The sequence below is a fragment of the Leucoraja erinacea genome, chromosome 13 (genome assembly GCF_028641065.1).
Source record: "Leucoraja erinacea ecotype New England chromosome 13, Leri_hhj_1, whole genome shotgun sequence".
Classification (NCBI taxonomy): Eukaryota; Metazoa; Chordata; class Chondrichthyes; order Rajiformes; family Rajidae; genus Leucoraja; species Leucoraja erinaceus.
In genome coordinates this window covers 3686362-3711583 of record NC_073389.1, presented here as the reverse complement: position 1 = coordinate 3711583, position 25222 = coordinate 3686362, and the positions used below count along the sequence as shown (strand labels likewise).

General features: G+C 41.9%; 1 protein-coding gene across 1 annotated transcript in view; it reads left to right on the top strand.

Moving 5' to 3' along the window:
• The window catches only part of gsk3ba (glycogen synthase kinase 3 beta, genome duplicate a), a 141949-nt gene that overhangs the window by 65849 nt on the left and 50878 nt on the right, over nt 1–25222 (top strand). The window lies entirely within an intron of this gene.

The following is a 25222-nucleotide window of genomic DNA, read 5'->3' as shown; positions in this document are numbered from 1 at the left end:
GCTTTGAACATCTCACGGAGCACTGTTCAATCCATCATCCGAAAATGGAAAGAGTATGGCACAACTACAAACCTACCAAGACATGGCCGTCCACCTAAACTGACAGTCCGGGCAAGGAGAGCAATGATCAGAGAAGCAGCCAAGAGGCCCATGGTAACTCTGGAGGAGCTGCAGAGATCCACAGCTCAGGTGGGAGAATCTGTCCACAGGACAACTATTAGTCGTGCACTCCACAAATCGGGCCTTTATGGAAGAGTGGCAAGAAGAAAGCCATTGTTGAAAAAAAGGCATAAGAAGTCCTGTTTGAAGTTTGCCACAAGGCATGTGGGGGACACAGCAAACATGTGGAGGAAGGTGCTCTGGTCAGATGAGACCAAAATTGAAGTTTTTGGCCTAAATGCAAAACGCTATGTGTGGCGGAAAACTAACGCTGCACATCACCCTGAACACACCATCCCCACTGTGAAACATGGTGGTGGCAACATCATGCTGTCGGGATGCTTTTCTTCAGCAGGGACAGGGAAGCTGGTCAGAGTTGATGGGAAGATGGATGGAGCCAAATACAGGGCAATCTTGGAAGAAAACCTGTTAGTCTGCAAAAGACTTGAGACTGGGGCAGAGGTTCACCTTCCAGCAGGACAACGACCCTAAACATACAGCCAGAGCTACAATGGAATGGTTTAGATCAAAGCATATTCATGTGTTAGAATGGCCCAGTCAAAGTCCAGACTTAAATCCAATTGAGAATCTCTGGCAAGACTTGAAAATTGCTGTTCACAGATGCTCTCCATCCAATCTGACTGAGCTTGAGCTATTTTGCAAAGAAGAATGGGCAAAAATTTCAGTCTCTAGATGTGCAAAGCTGGTAGAGACATACCCCAAAAGACTTGCAGCTGTAATTGCAGCGAAAGGTGGTTCTACAAAGTATTGATTCAGGGGGGCTGAATACTTTTGCACGCCACACTTTTCAGTTTTTTATTTGTAAAAGAATTTGAAAACCATGTATCATTTTCCTTCCACTTCACAATTATGCCCCACTTTGTGTTGGTCTATCACATAAAATCCCAATAAAATACATTTATGTTTGTGGTTGTAACGTGACAAAATGTGGAAAAGTTCAAGGGGTATGAATACTTTTGCAAGCCACTGTATGTTCCTAGTTTTACAACGGGTATGGTGAACTTTTGACTGCTGTGCTTTTTAAAACTGTAGTTATTTCAACAGTGGAATGAATGGTGGTCCGAGCAAATAACTTCAGTTAAGTCAGCAGTAATTAAATCTGTGAAGCAGCCGAATGACTAGAAGGATGTTTGTGTCTATACTTGGGTTTCCTCCTTGAGTATTTTTTGTTGGCAGTTGCATTTACAGTGTAGCAAAATAATTTAATACAATATAATTAATGTCACATAAAATAGTGACAATTTCTGTCCAGAATATTGCTTTAAAGTAACAGCCATTGAAACATGAGCCTTGCATAATCTCTTACTGTAAAAATACAATTTATTTGTTCCCTCTTGTATGTTCAGTTCATTCAGTCCTTGGCTACTCAAAGGTTCTCTTGTGATGGCGGCCTTTCGCAGGCCCCAGAGATCATAAGTTTCTGATAATTAAGCTTGAGATCCCGCTGAATATCCAAGCAATTCTAACAATATTTGGGTTTGTGAGAATTATTCATCTCTGCCAACAAATTCAGATCAAATTAGTTTATTGAGATATACAGCAGGGTGCAATGAAATTCCTTGGTCACATAAAGCCCACAGAGCATACACTAATGATAAATATAATGATTGTACTGCAATCTTGCAATATGGTGCAAGATCTGAAGTAGTGCAAACAACAAGCTAGAGTGCACTAATGGAATGAGGTAAAGGTAAGAGTACATGGCAGTGTCCCCAGGAAGGGGGTGTGAAATAAGTGGTTCAGGAGTCGGTTAGCAGTGGGGAAGAAGCAATTTCTAAGTCTAGACATCCCAGCTTTCAACCTCTTGTATATTCAGAAATTAGAGAGAAAATGAAACACCCAGTGCGGCAGGCTTCCTTGACGATTGCTATTCATGTACCTACTACCTTTTCATCTCAAGGAAAGCTAATCATTTTTGTTTTGAGCAAACCTTAGCACAAAGCAATCCACATAAATGAAACAATCAGGCAAAAATATTTCAGTTTACTTCCCTCGTAAAAAGATGAACCATTGGTTGATATTAGGATTTCTAATTGTGGAACCCACTGGTTCTAAGTCTTAAACTGCTGTAACTATCAGCAACATAACAGCCCAAGTGATTGCAGGGAAATTGTACATTAGGCAGGAGGGTGGCAAATGTTGGACTCAGTTTTAAAAGTAGCTGGTTCAAGTGAAGAAACCATGGGAGCTATCACATCGGAGTTAAGTTGTTAAGAATTTCAACAACGTGGCTTTTTAAAACGAGCTCGCTCTCAAGGAACTATTTATGCCTTTTCTCATGAAATACGGGTTAAGATAAAGAAAATATGAATTTAGATTTAAATCTAAATCTAGATCAGACAAATTTTAAATTTACACAGGTACTAGACAAAAGAAATAAAGTATATTTTTAGACATTCAGAATATGTGGATGTACTAGCAAGGCTCGTTTTACACAAAGATCCTATAGCGGACGGAGCAAGGTAGATCACTCCTAAATGCAATGGGCTGACATGTAGTACGCAACGGAGCGGAACGTGGGCCTTTTTTTCATCCATTTCAGTAACCCGACCCGACTCGCAGTGTAATCAACGTTGCGGGGGAACAGTTTGTGTTAATAAATTTAAATTCTGAAAATGAGGAGAAGATTTTTACCAAATAACTTTTATTTTTACGAGGATGTTTCCATAACCGGCTTCCGTCACCGCACCAGTTATCTTTGCTCCGCTATGGGATCTTTGGTGCGGTGACGGAAGCCGGTTATGGAAATGGGGCCGAAAATCACCCATGAATCTGCCCATGACCGTACTACGTCTTTTTTGTCGAGTGATCTATCTTGCTCGCTATAGGGTCTTTGATTTTACAGGCCTTTGCAATTGTTCCCTGAACTTGGTGATTTATTAGGTAAGGTTGCTGGGCTAGACCAGATCACAATGGCAGGTTTCCTTTGCTTACGGACATTAGGGAAACGGATGAGAGAAGGGTAGGTAACCCTGGTCAAGAGTGAAGGGAGATAACAAGTCCGACCAGAACTGAAGCGACTATCACTGATTAGGTTTTCATTCCGGATTTTATTTTATTACATTTGCTGTTTAAATTCCCTTGCTGCCCTGGTGGTATGCACATTTTTGTTTTCAGGTTAAGGTTTTGGGGTCTGGATCATAAACTTATTTTGTGCACTCTCCTATCATAGCCATCAGAAAGGTAGACAAAATGCTGGAGTAACTCTGCAGGTCAGGCAGCATCTCTGGAGAGAAGGAATAGCCATAGGACATATGGCCTATGAGTAGTTGAGGTAAAAGGCAAAGAAAACAAAGTTGGTTGTTTTGGCCAAAAATAAGAGAGTATTTTCAAATCTGTGTCGAAGCTGCAGTAATTAATAAATACATTGTCTGTACTTGAGAAATCTGAAGTCGTGAGGATCCAATGAGAGATAGCTCAATGAATAAAACATTGGCTTCATGGAAGGAAGCAGAGGGTGATGGTGGAAGGTTGCTTCTCGAACTGGAGGCCTGTGACTAGTGGTGTGCCTCAGGGTCCGTTACTGTTTGTCATCTACATCAATGATTTAGATGAGAACATACATGGCAAGATTAGCAAGCTTGATGATGATACAAAAGTGGGCGGTTTTACAGATAGTGAAGTTGGTTGTGAAAAATTACAGCAGGATCTTCATCGATTGGCCAGTTGGGCTGAGGAATGGGTGATGGAATACAGAGAAATGCAAGTGGTGTTGCATTTTGGGAAGTCTAACATGAACAGGGCCCACACAGTGAATGGTAGGGTGCTGGGGAGTGTTGTAGAGCAGAGGGAGCTAGGAGTGCAGGTGCATGGTTCCTTGAAGGAGGAGTCACTTGTACTTTAGCCTTCATCAGTCAGTGTATTGAGTATTTGTGTGGGGAGATCATGTTGCAGTTGCATGAGACATTGGTGGGGCCGCATTTCGAGTATTGTGTTTAGTTCTGGGCACCATGCTATTGAAACAATGTTGTCGAGCTGGAAAGGGTACAGAGAAGATTTACGAGGATGTTGCCAGGACTAGAGGGTCTGATCTATAGAGAGAGGTTGAGTAGGCTGGGACTCTATTCCCTGGAGTGCAGGAGGATAAGGGGTGATCTTATAGAGATGTACAAAATCATGAGAGGAATAGATCTGGTAGATACACAGTCTCATGACCAGCGTAGGTGAATCGAGGACCAGAGGACGCAGGTTTACAGTGAAGGAGAAAAGATTTAACAGAAATCTGAGGGGTAACTTTTTCACATAAACGGTGGTGGATGTCTGGAGCAAATTGCTAGAGGAGGTAGTTGAGGCTAGGACTATCCCAACATTTAAGAAACAGTTAGACAGGTCCGTGCACAGGACAGGTTTGAAGGGATATGGACCAAGCGTGGGCGGGTGGGACTAGTGTAGCTGGGACATGTTGGCAGGTGTGGGCAAGTTGTGTCAAAGGGTCTATTTGCACACTGTATCACTAACAAGCAAGCAGACATATACTTGCGCACAGTATTTCTATAGTCAGATTTGTGCTGGACGTGCTATCCAGAATGGAAGTAAGGGATAGGAGCTTTAAGTAGGTCGACAAGGCCGCATTTTGAGTACTGTGTGCAAATTTGGGCCCCATATCTGAGGAAGCATGTGCTGGCTTTGGTGAAGGTCCAGAAGAGGTTTTCAAGAATGATTCCAAGAATGAGTGGGTTATGTGATAAGCGTTTGACAGCACTGGGCCTATACTCGCTGGAGTTTAGAAGGTTGAGGGGGACCTTATTCAAAATTACCGAATAATGAATGGCATAGATAGGGTGGATGTGGAAAGGATGTTTCCACTGGCGGGAGAGTCCAGGACCAGAGGTCACAGACTCAAAATTAACGGGCGCTCTTTCAGAAAGGGGGTGAGGAGGAAGTTCTTTAGTCAGAGGGTAGTTAATCTGTGGAACTCATTGCCACAGAGGGCTGTGGAGGCTAAGCCTGTGGATATTTTTAAGGCAGAGATAGACATATTATTGATTAGAACGGGTGTCAAGAGTTATGGGAAGAAGGCAGGAAAATGGGATTAGGAGGCAGAGATCAGCCATGATTGAATAGCGGAGTAGACTCGATGGGCCGAATGGTCTAATTCTACTCCTATACCTTGTGAAGATCATAGAGTGAGAATGTCAAGGAACCAATGAAAGGAACACTATTAAGATCACACCGAATGAAAGTTTGCAGAAAATAAAACTCCTGAGGCTGGTTAGAATATGGAATTTTATCTCAAAGCCAATAGTGAACCAGAAGCATGTTTTTTTAAGTTGTAATTTGGAAAAGAAGGTTATTTGAGGCTTTTTAGAAATGAATTAGACAGATATGGTGTCATACCAATAAAGGAAACCATGGGTGGCGTTAACATGCACACAGCTCAAAGCTTGTTTCAGAGTTTCTACACTATTCCCTTTAGAATGTGATTAGAACATCAATATTTTAATTATGAAGGCAATGCCCATGTGTTCCTATCAACCATTGCCCCTAAGCTGTACATAATGGTCATAATTGATGTAGTGAATGATTCAATATACTTTCTGCAGAAGGTTCTAACTCATTTCCAGGAAGAGTTTGTAGCTGAAGCTTTTTGTCCTCTGTGCAGATGCTGCTGAGGCTACAAACAGTTTCCTATTGATATCAAAACAGAAAATAGACAATAGGTGCAGGAGTAGGCCATTCGGCCCTTCGAGCCAGCACAGCCATTCAATGTGATCATGGCTGATCATCCCCAATCAGTACCCCGTTCCTGCCTTCTCCCCATATCCCCTGACTCCGCTATTTTTAAGAGCCCTATCTAGCTCTTTCTTGAAAGCATCCAGAGAACCTGCCTCCACCGCCCTCTGAGGCAGAGAATTCCACAGACTCACCACTCTCTGTGAGAAAAGGTGTTTCCTCGTCTCCATTCTAAATGGTTTACTCCTTATTCTTAAACTATGGCCCCTGGTTCTGGACTCCCCCAACCTCGGGAACATGTTTCCTGCCTCAAGCGTGTCCAAACCCTTAACAATCCCATAACAAGCCCTTACAATGCTGGAGATAGCTAGCAATTCAGCAAATGCTCACTTGGAGAGGATGTGGCCTGATCTGTTGGTGTTCTCCAGCACTTTGCTGATATTTATTTTGGATTTCCGGAATGTGTTTTTCAGATTTAATAGCTTCATGTGTTTGTTCCAGAATTCTGTGTGTGTGTGTGTGTGTGTGTGTGTGTGTGTGTGTGTGTGTGTGTGTGTGTGTGTGTGTGTGTGTGTGTGTGTGTGTGTGTGTGTGTGTGTGTGTGTGTGTGTGTGTGTGTGTGTGTGTGTGTGTGTGTGTGTGTGTGTGTGTGTGTGTGTGTGTGTGTGTGTGTGTGTGTGTGTGTGACGTCACTGCTCACTCTGTTCCATTGTGTTGAATAACTAAGAGATGGATGCATTTCAGCATGCTCTACTAAGATCTTATGGAATGATTCTTTAATCAGACCAGAGGACACGAGAGAAGAATTTGGCCGTTCGGCCCATCTAGTCTGTTCCGCCATTCGATTATGGCAGATCTCTTTTTCCTTCTCATCCCCATTCTTCTGCCACCTCCCCATAACATTTGGCACCCTAATCGAGAATCTATCAATCTCCACTTAAAAAATACTCAATGACGGCCTCCACTGTCATCTGTGGCAATGATTGCCACCGATTACGCCATCCTCTGGCTAAAGAGATTCCTCCTCATCTTCATTCTAAAGGAGTATCCTTTTATTCTGAGGCTGTGCCCTCTAGTCCTAGATTCTCCCACTATTGGAAACAACCTCTCCACTCTATCTAGGCCTTGCATTATTAGGTATGTTTCAATGAGATTACCACCTCATCCTTCTAAACGTCCAGTGAATACAGGCCCAGAGTCTTCAAACGCTCATCATACGTTAACCCGATCATTCCTGGGATAATTCTCGGAAACCTTCTTTGGACCCTCTCCAATGTCAGCGCATCCTTCCTCAGACGTGGGGCCCAAAACTGTTCATAATATTCCAAATGTGCCTGACCAGTGCCTTATAAAGCATCACTAATACAACCAGGGTTTCGGCCCGAAACGTTGCCTATTTCCTTCGCTCCATAGATGCTGCTGCACCCGCTGCGTTTCTCCAGTATTTTTGTGTACCTTCGATTTTCCAGCATCTGCAGTTCCTTCTTAAAAACGATTACAACCTTGCTTTGACATTCTAGTCACCTCAAAATGAATGCTAACATTGCATACGCCTTCTTACTACCAATGGTATGGAGCCTTGTTATAGTGGAGGCTGGATAAAGTTGACACATTGTCTTCCTTGAAGCAAAGACATTGGTAAAACCAGTTTTTTTTTTCTAGCAATCTGCTAGTGGGAAGCCTCTGCTCCTGGCACATCAGCTGATGTTTCTTACACTCATCAACTCAGTGGGTCCCAGTTCCCAAGCTTCCTTTTGATCTGCCAAATTTTATTTCACGTGCTCTCTTTAAGCACGCCGGGCCTGCCAGAAAAGTTTATACACTCATTTGTTTTGGTTGTTAAACATTGTGGGATATTAATTACGAGTAACAGATAATATAACAACCAACAACATCCTGAGGTGCGGTATCATCAGAGTTTTCCTGTACTTTTTTTTTAACTCCAGGTAATTTTGACTTATTTAAATTTCCACGCTGCAAGGCAACGCAAGGCAGGATTCTAATTTGTGGCTCTGGAGTAAAGGCCCGGTGTTCCAAACATTGTACTGCATACTGTGCTGGTTATGTAGGGAGATGAGTAGGTGAGCTATTGAATGGAGAGTCAAGGTTTTGCTGAAGGAAACCAATAAGGATGGTATTTGGGCAGAATGTTTCCAAAATGCCAGCAAGAAAAGGGGAACTAGATGATAAGTCTAGGTGCCCAAAAGACTTGTTGGTGGTTGAGATTTTGGGGAATTGTTGAAAAAGAAGATACTATGTGTTTTCCTTGGACTCTCTAGGATTATTTTGGTACAATGTTGGTTCAGACTGAAGAAAATTAAACCTGATGATGCTTGAAATAACAGTGGAGAATTATGAAAGTACTACTCAGTTTTGATACAGAATGGAAAGTATGATTATCTGTTTCATTCGATTGTGCCAAGTCAGAAAATGAGGAGTCAGTGCTTGAACTCTCAGATGTCCAGGAGTAGAATGGAGAATGGTAGTGGTCGACAATTGGAAACCCGGAGTCTGACCAGACTGTCAGCAAAGCAGTCGCCCAATATACTTTGATTTCCACAATCTATTGTGGAGGAGTATTGTAAAAGGTACAACCAAATTACTGCTCCTCCTTCAGTGAATGTTTGATTCCCTGTGTGGTACGGATGGAAGGGGAAAGGACCCCATGTGCTGTAATAAAGGGGGGGGGCGTGGACGTGCTGTGAAAAGAGAAGTGGGTGTGTGTGGAGATGGAAGAGTTTGACCATTGTTGTGGAATGAACTAACCCTTCACAATGGTGGCTGGTAATAACAAAAAGGCCTCGGGAGCAGTTGGTATTATCGGTAGCCAGAGGTCTCCTCCCTGAATCATAGCCTGCATTCTGTTCATCCAATGAGCATTACCTTCAAGAAAAATGCAAAGAGTAGCCACTACACATGACTATTTTGAACCTTGCCATAATTTTTTTGTTCCATCAGTTACATGGAACTGCTGAACAAGCCTGCTCAGGTTCAGCTGCCCACAGAAATGAGTCTTCATTTTTACACTTGCTCCATAACGTAATGCAAGCCATGACTTAAACCATAGGAACGATTCTCTTCAAAGGCGTGTCATAAAAGGGTGAGTCATTACTCCACAACCGTCATCAATCTTTCTTGCTATAATATTGCATCTTGCCTCCCACAAACTTACCGCGGGAGTGACGCACATTTTCAGAGTTAGCGAGAAGCTACTTAACATGTCAGCTACATTCCGGATCCAAACCTCTTTTCAAGTTGTTGTACACTTTCACTTGTGCGTGCTCAGAACTTGAGCAACATGCCATTGTTGAGGCTTTCACTGCAGCATTTGGGAGGCAGGCCTTTTACTTGACATTCACAGAACTCCTTTACCAGCCTGTTCCTTCGCTTCACAAAGAAATTAAAGTTAATAGCAAGACGCTGAGCAATCTGGAACACTTTGCACTGGAGCCACCTCTGAATAAAGCAGACGTTGAAAATGAAATTCACTACCACCTACAAAATGGCAACACGGCCTTAGTTTGCTTGAGGAAAAGATATTTGAAGGTCAAAACCTTGCACCTGGTTTAAAGCTCCCTAAGCTGTGATTCTGTGACTGCCTATAGCTGGCATCTCAAACCACTGGCTGGCATTGTCAAAACCTCCAAATTCACTGGTAAGACAGGTCCGCACCATCAGTAATAAGGCCCTAGATGTACTTATCAGCTGCACTGGGCTGACCTGATAATTCATGTGCCTAACAGCAAACTCTCTATTCCAAACTTTGTCATCAGAAGAGATTATCAGAACGGTAGAGGGAAAAAATCAGTCATGTGTTCAAAGATGCCTTGAAGAAATATCTCATCCCCTTTAACTCCTGGGAAACCCAAGCCCCATGATGACTCCGTGTGGGGGGCTTTGGGATGTTGTTGAGAGCCTTGAGGCCATGAGGGGAATACAAGGAGGCCCTGTGCAAGAATGAACCATCTACTAAGGCATGTATATACCTTTTCTTCAGCATGTAAGGATCTGGCAAATACAGAACTTTGGAAAATGTCAGAGTTCCAATTTTGGAACAATAAATAAACCTGTTTACCCAAAGAGAGATTTCGGTTTCCTGATATGCAGAAGGGTCTGGTTCACATAAGACTAATATGAAAATGCAGTAACTAACAGGAAAGCAAAAATAATGTTATTTATTCTGATGTAAATTGAATGCAAAGAGTGGAAGATTATATGTCAGTGTTTAGGAAATTATGAGTACTGTGTTTGATATTGGTCTCCTAATTTAACAAAGAGTAAGCAGTTTTAGTAAGGCTGCCTGAACTAATACCTAGACTGGACAGATTCTTGTCATTGGGGAAGGTTGAACAGGCTAAGTCTTTATCCAGTGAAGTTTAGCAGACTGAGTGATGCTTGAGGAAAATGTAAGAACCCGTGATGTCAGATTAAAATCAGTCTGAAGAAGGGTTCCAACCCGATACATCACATATCTATATCCTCCGGAGATGCTACTTGACGTGCTGAGTTAGTCCAGCACATTGTCTCTTTTTGTAAACCACCATCTGCAGTTTCTTGTTTGGTCTTGAGGTGGTCAAACATGAAGAGTTTGTTTCAACTTGTGAGAGAGTATTGTTTACAAATAAAGGCTCTGATCATTTACATGGGACAGAACAGTACATCATAGGCACAGGCCCTTCGTCCCATGATGTCTGTGCCGAACATAATGTCAAATTAAACTAATATCCTCTGCCCGCACGTGATTCTTCCTTCCATTCCCTGCACTGCCATGTGCCTATCTAAAAGTCTCTTCAACACCACTGTCATATTTGCTTCCACCAGCACCCCTGGCAGTGCTTTCCTGGCACCTAAAACACTCGATATGAAAGCAAAACCAAAAGTTGCCCTGTACATCTAAAGTTTTTCCTCTTCTGACCTTAAAGCGACACTCTGGGGAGAAAAGATTTTGACTGCCTACTTGATATCGTTTTATCAGGTGTCCCCCCCCCCCCCCCCCCCCTGACACTCCAAGGAAGTCAATCCAAGTCTGTTCAACATCTCCTTATAGCTAATACCCTCCAGACAACATGCTGCGAGATATCCTCTGCAAAGCCTCCACATCTTTCCCATGTTCAAGTTCAAGTTTATTGCCACATGCACCAATTAAGGTACAGTGGAATTTGAATTACCATGCAGCCACTCAATCAAAAAGAGCACAATACACGATAGAATTGAACATGAACATCCACCACAGTGGAATCAACATTCTTCACGGTGGTGGAAGGCAATAACGTTCAGTCAATTTCCTCCTTTGTTCATCTGTGGTCGGGGCCATATAGCCTCCGTAGTCGCTGCAATGGAAGGCCCGATGTACAGGCCCTCTTGTCGGGATGATCGAAACTCCGACGTAGGGAAGGTCGAACAAACTTGGAGTTCCCAAACCGGCACTTTCCTACCAGAGACCGCGGCTTCAGGATGTTATAGGTCACAGGAGGCGATTGGAGCTCTTCTGGTTGCCCCACTGCACACAATACTCCAAATATAACCAGAGTTTTATTAAGGTGCAACATGATGAGATTGCTTTATAATATATTTTTCCAGTCCTAGTCTTTATAACTCTCTTCCTCGAAGGTGTACTGGATGCAGAATCTTTGAATCATTTTACGGCAGATATAATAAATTCTTGAAAGGTGAAAGGTTGCAGAAGGTAGATGAAAAAGTGAAGCTGAGATTGCAGTTAAATTGATCATAATATTCTTGGATGGTGAAATGAGTTCAAGGGGTTAAATTAGCCTACTCCGTTTTGGTCATATCTCTACATGCGCTCTTCTCTGATCCATTGAATGATGCCATTATGAGGATGGAGGTAGGCAGTTATGTAATAAGCAGCTGAAACAAATAAGTGCCCTACATGTGCAGACGAGTCATCGACACACGTCCTTTACCATGACTCAGAACTGGGTGGCAGTCTCATAATTGCAGGTAAAGAACGCACAACCTTTAAGGTGACTCAAAAAGACTAACATTTAGTTAATCCTTATTTGGGCAATAGAAAGACTGCAAATGTATTTTACTTTACATTTAAGTACATGCTTACGATTTTATAATGCTCTCACATGCCATCCAGGGTAATCCAAGTAATTTTATTGAATATGAAGGAGTTTTTGAGTTGTAGGAAATGCACGGCTGGATCCAGCAAACGGCTGTGTAATAATGATTAGATAATCAACATCACCAAAACAGATTACTAAATAAATAATAGCTAGACCTCATGGGTTAAATTAAGAGAAAATGTACAGTGCCCTCCATAATGTGGGACAAAGACCCATCATTTATTTATTTGCCTCTGTACTCCACAATTTAAGATTTGTAATAGAAAAAAAATCACATGTGGTAAAGTGCACATTGTCAGATTTTATTAAAGGCCATTTTTATCCATTTTGGTTTCACCATGTAGAAATTACAGCTGTGAAATATACATAGTCTCACCCCCCCCCAATTTCAGAGCACCATAATGTTGGGGACACAGCAATGTCATGTAAATGAAAGTAGCCATGTTTAGTATTTTGTTGCATATCCTTTGCATGTAATGACTGCTTGAAGTCTGCGATTCATGGACATCACCAGTTGCTGGGTGTCTTCTCTGGTGATGCTCTGCCAGGCCTGTATTGCAGCCATCTTTAGCTTATGCTTGTTTTGGGTGCTAGTCCCCTTCAGTTTTCTCTTCAGCATATAAAAGGCATGCTCAATCGGGTTCAGGTCGGGTGATTGACTTGGCCACTCAAGAATTAACCATTTCTTAGCTTTGAAAAACTCCTTTGTTGCTTTAGCAGTATGTTTGGTATCGTTGTCTTGCTGTAGAATGAACCGCCGGCCGATGAATTTTGAGGCATTTTTGGAACTTGAGCAGATAGGATGTGTCTATCCACTTCAGAATTAATTATGCTGCTACCATCAGCAGTTATATCATCAATAAAGATAAGTGAGCCAGTTCTTTCAGCAGCCATACATGCCCATAACACCCCCACCACCGTGTTTCACAGATGAGGTGGTATGCTTTGGATCTTGGGCAGTTCCTTCTCACCTCCATATTTTGCTCTTGCCTTCACTCTGATATAAGTTAATCTTCATCTCATCTGTCCACAAGACCTTTTTCCAGGACTGTGGTTGCGCTTTTAAGTACATCTTGGCAAACTGTAACACAGCCATCCAATTTTTGTGGCTAACCAGTGGTTTGCATCTTGCAGTGCAGCCTCTGTATTTCTGTTCATGAAGTCTTCTGCGGACAGTGGTCATTGACAAATCCACACCTGACTCCTGAATGTTTCTGATCTGTCGGACAGGTGTTTGGGGATTTTTCTTTATTATAGAGAGAATTCTTCTGTCATCAGCTGTGGAGGTCTTCCTTAGCCTGCCAGTCCCGTTGCGATTAGTAAGCTCACCAGTGCTCTCTTTCTTCTTAATGATGTTCCAAACAGTTGATTTTGGTAACGTAAGGATTGGCTGATGTCTCCAACAGTTTTATTCTTGTTTCTCAGTCTCATAATGACTTCTTTGACTTTCATTGGCACAACTTTGGTCCTCATGTTGACAAACAGCAATAAAAGTTTCCAAAGATGATGGAAAGACTGGAGAAAAGACTAGGTGCTGAGCGCTCTCTTATACCTGTATTAAGGAGGAATTTAAACACACCTGAGCAATTACAAACACCTGTGAAGCCATGTGTCCCAAACATTATGGTGCCCTGAAATGGGGGGACTATGTATAAACAGTGCTGTAATTTCTACATGGTGAAACCAAAATGTATAACAATGGCCTTTACTAAAATCTGACAATGTGCACTTTAACCACATGTGAATTTTTTTTCTCTATTATAAATCTCATATTGTGGAGTACAGAGGCAAATAAATAAATGATGGGTCTTTGTTCCAAATATTATGGAGAGCACTGTACAAATTTAGGATGAATTTCATTCATTACTAACGTATGATTAATCCGAGTGCTAAAGTAATACAATACAATACCATTTATTTGTCATTTGACATCACATGAGGTTCAAACGAAATTTGGTTTCTGCAGTCATACAAGAAAAGAACCAAGACACACACCAACACAATTTACACAAACATCCACCACAGTGAAACTCCTCCTCACTGTGATGGAAGGCAAAGTCTTGACTCTCCCCTGCTCTCCATTCCTCTCCCGAAGTCAAAGTCAAAGCCCCCGGCTGCGCTAGCAAGTCCGTGGCCATTTAAAGCCGCGCCGGGCGATGCAAAGCCCAGTTCCAGGTCACTTTCAACCCCGCAATTCGGGCGGGAGAAGTTGCCGTTGCCGGTGCTCCGTGAACCGGGGACGCGCGAGCTCCCGGTGTCACCATCCACCGGAGTCTGGCCGCAGCCGCGCGCCACCGCAGCTCTCCACACTTCGAAGCCGGCCAGCTCCACGATGGTAGCTCCGCAGGCTCCGTGACTTGAGCTCCCAGGTCATTCCGGCTGGAGGCCGCTCCACGGTGCTAGGCCCCAACGACAACGGAGACCCGACAGGGAGAAGGTTGGGTCCCCGTGCAGGGAAGAGATTTAAAAGTTTCCCCCACCCACCCCCTGCCCCCCACACATACACATTTAAAAGCCCACTACAAACTATACCCTCAACGGGACAAAAAAAAAAAAAGACAGACAGACAGACTGCAGAGGCCGCTGCGACGTGTATGTATAATGATACACTCCTGGTTGATACAGGAAAGAGTAGTAATTCTTCTGGTAGAGCAATTCGAAGCAAGGAAAGATGATCTCAAAGTTAGACCTAGGCCATTCTTCCTAAATTTTGAAGATGTAGTTTCACATGCACTCTTCCAATGAGGCCCTGGATGCCAATTGAAAACTCCCCTTGATCCATTTGTTTTTACTTCTTCACCGTTCTTGCACAAAACAAGTCCCCTATATTTCGCAGCCGTTGCTGCAGGTCCTCCTTGGGTTATGGAACAGCTGCACGTCAGAAATGTAGGCACGATCCAAGTTCCTACACAGCATAAGATGCCAGCAGAGGTGGATAGTCCCATAGGAGCAGATAGTCTGTGGAACATTTTAAATCTCCTTATGCCTTTGTTGATATTAACACCTTTAGTTCAAGCTTGGCTTGGGCAAATCTTTCTTTTGAGATATTTTACTGTAGATGAGGTATTAAATGCTATTGAAGGTTTTATAAAAGACACTGACCTCGACTGCTAGATGGGATTTGATAAATGGACATCAATATGTTAACTGGAATGTGCTCTTGAGTGTAGTTCAGAGAGACAGCATGAAAACAGACCCTTCGGCCCATGGAGTTTCCGCTGACCAGTCATCACCCTTGCACTAATTCGACCACGACAATTTACAGAAGCCAATTAACCTAAAAACCCAAGTCTTTGGAATGTGGGAGGAAATTGTAGCACCCGAAAACCCACACGGTCGCAGGGAGAACGTGCAAACTCCGAACAGACAGCACCCGAGGTCAGGATCAGGTCTCTGGGCCGTGAGACAGCAGCTCTACCGCTGTGGCTCTGTGCCGCTTACGCCAGTTCGAATTGGCAAAATTCCGGCTAGTGTCAAGAACAGTCGCCTGCAACATGTGGAAAGTCCATAGTCCCGAAGTCACAAATGCTGGTTCGTATGTACCTAGATCAGGCATCTGTGAACTGGCAATATCCAGTACACCCATCGCCCAACACACTTCCCTTCGTGCTTAGTGCTTGTGTTCTGGATGGTGCTGTTGGGTCTCATTCTTGATGAGCGCCCCTGGCATTTGTTTGCTCAAACATTTGTGCCCAGATCAGATTTACGTTTAAAAGTAGATTGAACTTTTTCCAGGTTTATTTACTGAGCTAAACAAAGATATAGAACTCTTGTTGGATATGGGGAAACAATGGGACACATTTTCCAGCAGGGAAGTATAGAATCTTCACCAGTTCTCCCTTCCCAATTGTTCCGTTCTAATTTTCCACATTGCACTTTTCTCCACTGAAGTTCTTTGTAGACCATTCTATTAAGCCTTTGACTAGCGCCTCACGACCTAGCACAGCAAGGCCAATGCACAAGGAATGCAGGAGAGTGGTGGAATCAGCCCTGTCCATCACGAACACTGCCCTCCCCACCGTTGAAAGCATCTACCCGAGGCGTTTCCTCAAGAAGGTGGCATCTTTCAGCCAGACCAGGCCACCTTCTCACTGCTACCAGCGGGCAGAGATACAGAAGCCTGAAGTCCCACACCGCCAGGAACAGCTGTACATCAGCTTCTTGAACCATTTTAATCCTACCTTAGCAATGGATGCTAGGACCAGCCCTTGCACTGCCATGGACTTGTTTTCTAATTGTGGGTGCAGAAGTTGTTTACCAGAATGCTGCCTGAATTAGAACACATGACCTGTAAAGAGAGATTGAGCAAACTTGGATTATTTTCTCTGGAGTGTGGAGACTGAGGGGAGACCTGCTAGAAGTTTATAAAATTACAAGAGACATAGATAGATAGGATTGACAAAAATGATGGATAAACTCAGTGGGTGAGGCAGCATCCATGGAGCGAAGGAATAGGTGACGTTTTGGGCCGAGACCCTTCTTCAGACTCATGCTGAGTTTCTCCAGCATTTTTGTCTACCTTTGATTTTTCCACCATCTGCAGTTCTTTCTTAAACATAGGATTGACAGTCAGAACCTTTGTTTCCCCATGCTGGAAATGTCAAAGACCAAACGGCATAGCTTTGAGGTCAGAGGGGGAATGTGTAAAGGACAGTAAAACACAGTATAGAAACAAGTTTTTACACAAAGAGACGGGTTCCTGAATGAAGTGGAAGCAGATACAATAGCTGCGTTCAGGAGGTTTTTAGATAAGCACATGAATATGGATCACATGCAGGCAGAGGGGATTAATTTAATTTGGCACGATATTGTGGGCTGAAGGGTCTGTTCCTGTGCCTACTATGTTCAAGAAGGAACTGCAGATGCTGGAAAAGATGCTGGAAATCGAAGGTAGACAAAAGTGCTGGAGAAACTCAGTGGGTGCAGCAGCATCTATGGAGTGAAGGAAATAGGCAACGTTTCGAGCCCGAAACGTTGCCTATTTCCTTCGCTACATAGATGCTGCTGCACTCACTGAGTTCCTGTGCCTACTATGTTCTGAGAATTGTTGGGCTAGTTGTATTAAAGACACCAAAGTGATTGGATGCAAAGGATTCCTTTGTGCTTACTAAGCAAAGTCATACCATGGAGGTCACTCAACTTTTGAGCACAGCTTTCTTTAAGTTTTGTAACAAGAGTCTTCTTCGTTGACTGCAAAGTCCAGATGCAAGTGTCACATCGCTAACCAGGACAACTTTCCAGTACCAGTTATTACAATATGATTAAAAATAATTTTAACAGCACCTTCACCCTTTGTTCACCCTTGATGGAAGATTCTTATTACACCATACAAGTGCCCCTACTTTTTGCCTTACAGGATTCACAAATAACCTAAAGATTTGATGTATGGAATAAAATTAATTCTTATTAAATTTATGTGGAAGGAGAAAAAGTTAATAAATATTTTTGTTTTACTCCTTTTGTTTCTTGATGCACGTGCGAATCATATGGCTTTGCGATGTGGAAAATCGCAATGACTAACCTTACTGTAATTTAGGGGGTCACAGTGCAGGGAAAGCAAAAGACACTATTGGAAAAAAAATGATAGGGTGTGTTAGGCTGAGAAGTCCCGTATCCCTCCACAACACTTGATTTCCTTAAACAATTGCCTAATCTAGATTTGCAAATATATTACCACCATTTTTTATTGTTAAAGGCCATGTGAAGTCTTCTGCATGTGTAAACTAAGGATTTATACCATAATTTGAACTGGGTTATTTTATATGCTCCATGCACTTTATATAGCATAAATGAAAAAATGGTGTAGATTTGCAATTCTGAGCAAGCATGAGCAAATATTATGTAAAATAGCATGTATTGAAGCTAAATGTTTCCGTGGCTGAAGGATTAGAGCAAAGTTCTGCAGTCCTCCAGCCACATATAATCATGAACTGTGGTGGTGGCCAACTGATCAGCTCACGAGGACTGGCTCCAAGATCATACTCCTCAGTGATGGCAGGATGCCCACCAGCACAGAAGCCAATTCAATTAATTTTAGAATATCATAAAATAGACTCAGAACTGGATACTAAGTGCTGGAGAAATTCAGTGGGCCGGGCAGCATCTGTAGAGGGAATGGCCAGACGATGTTTCAAGTCACAGCAATTGTTGTGGGCTCAGACAACATTTTACTATATATTTGTGCTCCAGTGCAAACTGTGCCTCCAGCTAAGTTGTTCCAGTGCAGTAGATAGACATAAAAAGCTGGAGTAACTCAGCAGGGAAGGGAGCATCTCTGGAGAAAAGGAATAGGTGACGTTTTGGGCGGGAACCCTTCTACAGACTTTTCCAGGACAGTTACTGCATTGGCATCTTTGCAGGAAGGTGTAAGATTGTTCACAAAAAGGAAAAATGCAATCGAGCTAATTACATGCCTATGCACTGATGTCCAATTAGTGTTCCACCAGGGCAACTCGTTTCCAGAGTTCACAGCAGTAGTAGTGCAGACGTGGGCCAAAGAACTGCATTCCAGAGGAAATTGGATTTTTCACGTTGAAAACGGCCCAGCTGTGTTTTATTCAGGACAATTCAATCTGCTAATTAGTGCCCAATCAGTGTGTTCGCAATCATCAGCAAAGTGAAGTAAGTGTTTACAGCGCTATCAGGCAGCACTTACTTACTAATTACCTGCTCACCAGTGCCTAGTTTGGGTACCAGTAGAGCCACTCTGCTGCAGATTTTACCACTGCCTTGGTCCAAACAGACAAGTAAGGTAGTGAAGGTAGCATTTGATTCAATGTGGCATCAAAAGGCTTCAGTAAAACAGCTTCAGTCTGAAGAAGGTTCTCGACCCGAAACATCGTCTATTCTTTCTCTCCATAGACGCTGCCTCACCCGCTAAGTTTCTCCAGCATTTTTTTTTGTCTACCTTCTGTAAAACAAAGGTCAGTTTGCAGCAGGGAGGAAAAGCTGCATGACTTGCAGGATATTATGTTTGTTTTATAGGTGTTCAATCATCTTAGTGCCGACATCACTGAAGGAATTTATTGGGCATTTTCCTCAGCTTTATCTATCTGCATTTGCTTTATCGCTGACCTTCTGTCTATCATAGCTAAGTTGGGATGTTTGCTGGTGAATACACAATGTTAAATTAGAAATCTCGGAAAATGAATCAAACTCTCCTGTCTGCATACAGCAAGTCCCAGACAATGTTCAGGCATCAGCTGATAAGTGGCAGATCGTAATATTACCAACAAGACACAATCTAATTATTTCACCATTCTGTAGCTCTCAAATAATCCGGAGGGAATCTCCATTAACTAGAAACTTAACTGGATTATTGTGGGTAGAGGAGACTGAGGGGCTGAAAAATGCGATAATAAGGAACTGCAAATGATGGTTTACACCAAAGGTAGACACAAAATGCTGGAGTAACTCAGCAGATCAGGCAGCATCCCTGGATAGGTGACGTTATGGGTCAGAACCCTTCTTCAGATCAATCTTATCGTACTGTGTGTGCGTTGCCTTCTGACACCTCAGGAGTGTGATGAGGCACTCTCTGTTTAACCAGTAGAATGCAGCTCCAGCAGCATCGATGGGACAATAAATTATCTAATTTTAGGTAAACTCCCCCCCCCCACCCCCCCCACCCCCCCCCCCCCCCCCCCCCCCCCCCCCCCCCCCCTTTTTATTCCCACTCCCTTCCCTGTGCCCCACCTGGAGGCAAATCCATTTCTCCCTCTCCCCTTCCCTCCTTCCCCTTCCACTTATGTTCCTTCCTTTAGCATCACATTTCACACCTCGTCGATCCTTGTTCTTTATCTCACACTTTTTGTCTTATCTCTGGTCTGTGTCCACGCATCTGCCAGGTTCTGTCCCACTCCTGTCTCTCCTCCAGCCTTTTACCCCTCTCACTACAATCAGCCTAAAGAAGGGTCCTGACCTAAAGCCTAAGATGCCACTTTTCCATGTTCTGCAGAGATGCTGCCCAGCCCACTGAGTTAAACCAGCACTTTGTGTCGTTTTTGATAAACCTGCAGTTCCTTATGAGGAACTTGATCGGGCCCCTCCGCACTAAATATTCCTTCCATTGCTGAGGGCATCTCCCAAACTGAAACATGTCACCTTTAAGAACAAGCTGGTACATAAAAACATACAAGTTGGGAGAAGCTGTGGATCACCCAGTCCTTCAAGCCTGGTTAAAATGAATAAACTTTTTTTAAAAATTCAATCAAAACAGATATGTACTTGCATTGAATAAATTTGGTAACATTTTGTACAGTTTAAGGGCAATGTCACAGTGATCTCAAGCAATAACATAATGATTCTGGTGAAGGATTCAGTGACCCAGAGATAAAAACAAGAAACTGGCAGTACTCTGCTAGTCACTATCTATCTATCTACATAGAGAGAATCGGAGTTAATATTTCATTGATGATCTTATATCAGACTGGGAGAAGTTGAGGATAATTAAAGTTGTATATACCGGTTGCATGGTCAGAGAGAAGAAAAGAGAATGACCATAACAAGCCGAAGGGTGGGAGAGTGAATGGTAAAATAGATGTATGAATATGGTCAAGACATGAATGAATTTGGAAATTGCCAAAGAATGGTCAAACAAAATTTGCTGTGATACTGGAATGGTGGATTATCTGTAAGAGTTGAATTCAATGTTTAGTCCAGAAAGCAATTAAACTGCCTCGTCAGTAGATCATTGAGCTTGAAACTGTCTTTTGGAAGAAAGAGGGGGAGAAATCGGCATGGGAGTGAGATGGAGATTTCAAGTGACAGGCCATGGGAAACCTGTGGCCAATGGATCTGATGAAATGGAGATAAGCAGATTAATTTGATGAAGCAGTCAGCCTCTGTATTTTGTATCTGCGGTGTGGTACAGACTATATCGTGAGCATTGGATGCAGGGCTGTCAATCAAAGGAAAGGCAATATATTACTGCTTCATCTGGGAAGATAATTTTGAGACCTCCGATTGTAGGCTGGCAAGGAAGTTCAGGTGCAAATTCCTTGTTGCCTTCTGAGAGGCCCAGATTTTTCCCAGCAAAATACTGTTATGTTGTAAAGCTTCACATTTTCAGAATTCTATTTAAGAATCTCTGACTTGGCTTAAACAGGAAATTGGATTATATAACACCTTTGTCTTAGTTTAAAAATAGCCCATTGGGAGTCATGTAGGTATCATCAGACGAGTGACTCCCTTAGACATATCTAATCTACAATCGCCTACACCATTCAAAAACAAAACCTTGCCTTAAGCTCTGGTTACAGTCCATCTTTGGAAGAGCCAGAGCATCATTGGTGCAGCCTGTGAGGTATCTCGTTGTTTTTGTAAAGGAGCATTGTTACTCTTCTGCTCAAACTCATACTGGCCCTCGCATTAAAATACATTCTGCTTTCTTTATCATCTAAAACTGCCTAATTGCCCCTGCCATCAACAAGCTTAACAATGTTGGCAAAGGATATCAGGTGGTTAACATTGAAGATATAGAACATAGAAGAGTGCAAGAACAGGCCCTCTGACCCATGAAGTCTGTGCCAAGCATGACGCCCTGTGACAGGCCATGGGAAAGTTGGGACCAACACATCTCGTTAATTGGAGATAAGCATTCTATTTTCAGAACCAAACTTTTCCTTGCATATTTCAGATAACTTCAATTTATAATAAGATAAATATGCAACCATAAAAATACTTTCAAACCTAATACATGGAACGAAAAAGGATGTATATTGTCAACATTTTCACATTATTTTGGACTATTCCAAAATCTAGCATAAACTTAATACCCTAAATACCTTTGATTAGTAAAGGTGTCAGGGGTTATGGGGAGAAGCCAGAAGAAAGGGGTTGAGAGAGAAAGATAGATCAGCCGTGATTGCCTGGTGGAGTAGACTTGATGGGCCAAATGACTTAATTCTGCTCCTATAACATACAAAACTTATGAAGCTATGAAAAGGTTCCAGTTCAAGCTACTTAATTTCTTTTTTTCCCCTCATATTCTCAGGTTATACAATTGCACTCTGTCTTGTACATCACCCTAAAATTAATATTCCAGCTGGAACCTAGATTTCTTTCATAGGTTTGGACACAATGTTGTTCTCGAGTGTACCACCAACAGTAACTTGACTTTATTTTGCATTGGTATTTGGCAGGATATGAATCATCCAGGTATTCATCAAATTTGATTTATTTCCCAGTCTGAGTCAGGCTATTCATAGACAATCCAGCCCATTGATATTGAATTAAGCTTCTAACCACATCCCTCCTTACCTCATTTTCACAAAGACTGTTAATTTCCCATTTTTGTCACAGCCAGTGCTCATCTCCTACTGAAACCTTCTTCACTTTCTCCTTGTATTCCTGGTCTCAAAATCTTCCACTCGATATAAACCTAAGCATCCGAAATGTTTGCCTATATCTCAACTAGCAATTATCAAATGTTTGCCTATATCTCAACTAGTTCAATTCTCTAATCACCCAATAATTTGCTGACCTAGATTAGCAAATGATCAAGTTAAAGAAATGCAGAAATATTACATTTTTCCATGATCGATTTTAATACCCTATAAATCGCAGATTGTATGAGCCAATATGACAAACCGTGGAAATACAATTTATTAATTGGACCCATCTTTTTACTTTATTAGTCATTTGATGACATTTTTAAATAAGCCTTTAGCAAACTCTACCTGATTTAATCATTATCTAAGCTGGCTCCTGTCCTTGTTTAAAGAAGAGAGAGATTGTTAATCAGACCTTCCTTTGTCATTTGGTTAATACTATTATACTTGTTTTTTTAATACGAATTGCTGCTGTAGATATAAATGTGACCAAAATTCCTTTTGCATCAATTTATTCCAAATTGACATTCTGGATCTAATTATTGGATTGTATTCTGCCAAAGATGTTTCACAGTTCTGCAGCAAATTGTTGTCATTTACTTGCTGGGTTTTGATGTGGGAATCCAAACTCATCCAAACTTACTGGCAAATCTGTCTATATAGTCCACCACCAAATGCCACCGTAGAGCACAGACTCCCACCATATATTGTAAGAAATCTGCCTATGGGTTATATTCCGAGTTAATCAATCAGCATTGGAAACAGGCCCTTCTGCCCAACTTGCCCATGCCGACCAAGATGCCGCATCTATGTTAGTCCCAACTGCCTGTGTTTGGCCTATACCCCTCTAAACCTTTCCTATCCAAATTCTGATGCAGAATCTTTAGATCCATCCATCTTGGAGATTTTATGAAAGGCAAGTTACATTAGTTACATTATGTAACTTGCCTGTCAGCAAGTTAAAATTTTCCAAATTATTTTGCTTTCAGTATTTTTTTATTGTTATTGGGGACAGAAGCATTCTAAAAGGTTGATAGCTTTGACAGCTAGCAAAGTTAGAAGCACCCACCAACAGGTGCTCAGTTTTGTGGGTTTACATGGCTCACTTTGGTGGTTGGATTTTGTTATTGTTATTTCTCATTCAATTGTGGCATGCTGGTGCCACACTTGACCAATAAAATGCCAAATGCAGGAACGATTCAGGCCTGTATGTTCCATCTTCAAGTTGCTTCTGGGGCTTAATGCCAGTGTGTGGTGAGGTAAGGTGCGTTAGGAGTTGGAAATACTCTAGAGCAGGGGTGGGGAACCTTTTCATGTTGGAATGCCGCATTAAGTTAGCTGTAATCTAATAAGGCCGCATCCAAGAAACTTCAATTACATATACTTCAATATGTACATTATTTTGTTAAAATAGCCCTCATAACTTTCTTATGTTTTAATTGTGGCCGTCAGTCCGGGAGGATTATTTTGTTGAATCTTCTTTTACTCTTTTGTATTTTACAGTTTCATTTTAAGATTAAAATTAAAATAATAAAAGACGAACAAAAACATATTAATAAAAATAAAAGTATTTGCTCTACAAAATTTGGATTCATTCACAAGGTCACACTTAATGGCCTAAAAGGCCGCAGGTTCCCCACCCCTGCTCTAGAGTCGTACATTGTGGAAACAAGCTCTTCGGCCCAACTTGCCCACACCCATCAACAAATTCTCTAAGTGAGAATTTGGCCATTGCCTTATTGGCAAATTGCTGATTCTTTTTGGCTATGAGGATTAGATGAGTCCATGGGCCATTTTGTACAATACAGTATTATTTGTTTAGGGGTAAGAGCAAGAACACATCAGATGCATATTTCAACAATTTGCTGTTTTTTTTTTTTTTGATGAGCTGAAAGCCATTCAGTTTGCAACAATGGGAGTCCTGTGATTTCTTCATCTCTCTGTGGCTAGAGTATAACTATGTCCAGAACTACTGCTGACCATTACACAGTTAACCTTTATGGGGGCTAGTTTAATTGATCAGTTTTGAATTATTTTAATCTGTTAATTTAATAATTTCTAGTATTATGTAGTTTGAGATAGTTCTAAATTTCTCTGCTTGATCATGCTATTATTCCAAGATGCTTTAATTTTTAAGAATATGGTTGTGAGCAAGTTAACCTACTGCCTACACTTTCAAACTGACCTTATCCCAACTTTATTAGATGTCCAATTTATTGGACATTTGTGTTATGGTACACAGCACATTTTCTATAATAATGGTCCTGTTTTACTTGAATAATGTTCTTAAAGGAAATTGGGATTGGATCTTCAAAAATGAGACTCCATCCAAAAAATAATTCGGTTGCAGTAATTTTCTTTTGAATGTGTGGCTCTCTAAAGAGCCTGTCCCACTTTCACGATTTCATTCAAAACCTCTGCCGAGTTTAAAGGACCCAAAAAAAAAAATCAAGATCGTGATAATCTACGAACTCCTTACACCTTCCACGACTATGTTCACGAACTCCTACGAGTATGTCTACGAATTCCCACGACTATTTCGATGCCATCCTTACGAGTAAAAAGTTGCAATTTCTTTCATCCCGACATTTTTTTACTAGTGGACATTTTTTTATCGGGCTGGAAAAAACGTCCCGACTTACCTGATGCCACGAGTACCTACAGCTAGCATAACGAGCCGCTACGATATATCTACGAACTCCTACAGCCTCGTATCGAACATTCTGCGAGTTTGAATCAAGGGGAAAACTGGGGAGAATTTGTGAATAACCTGTAAAAGTGGGACAGGCCCTTAGGACTTTAAATTGATGTGCAGGCATTGACATGTTTTTTGACTAATGATTAGTTGTTGCCATTTTTCCTGAGCTATATTTTTAATATCATTTTATGATCGTGACTATTTCTAAAAATAAACGGAAGATGTTAAAATCAGCCATTGGAGATGAT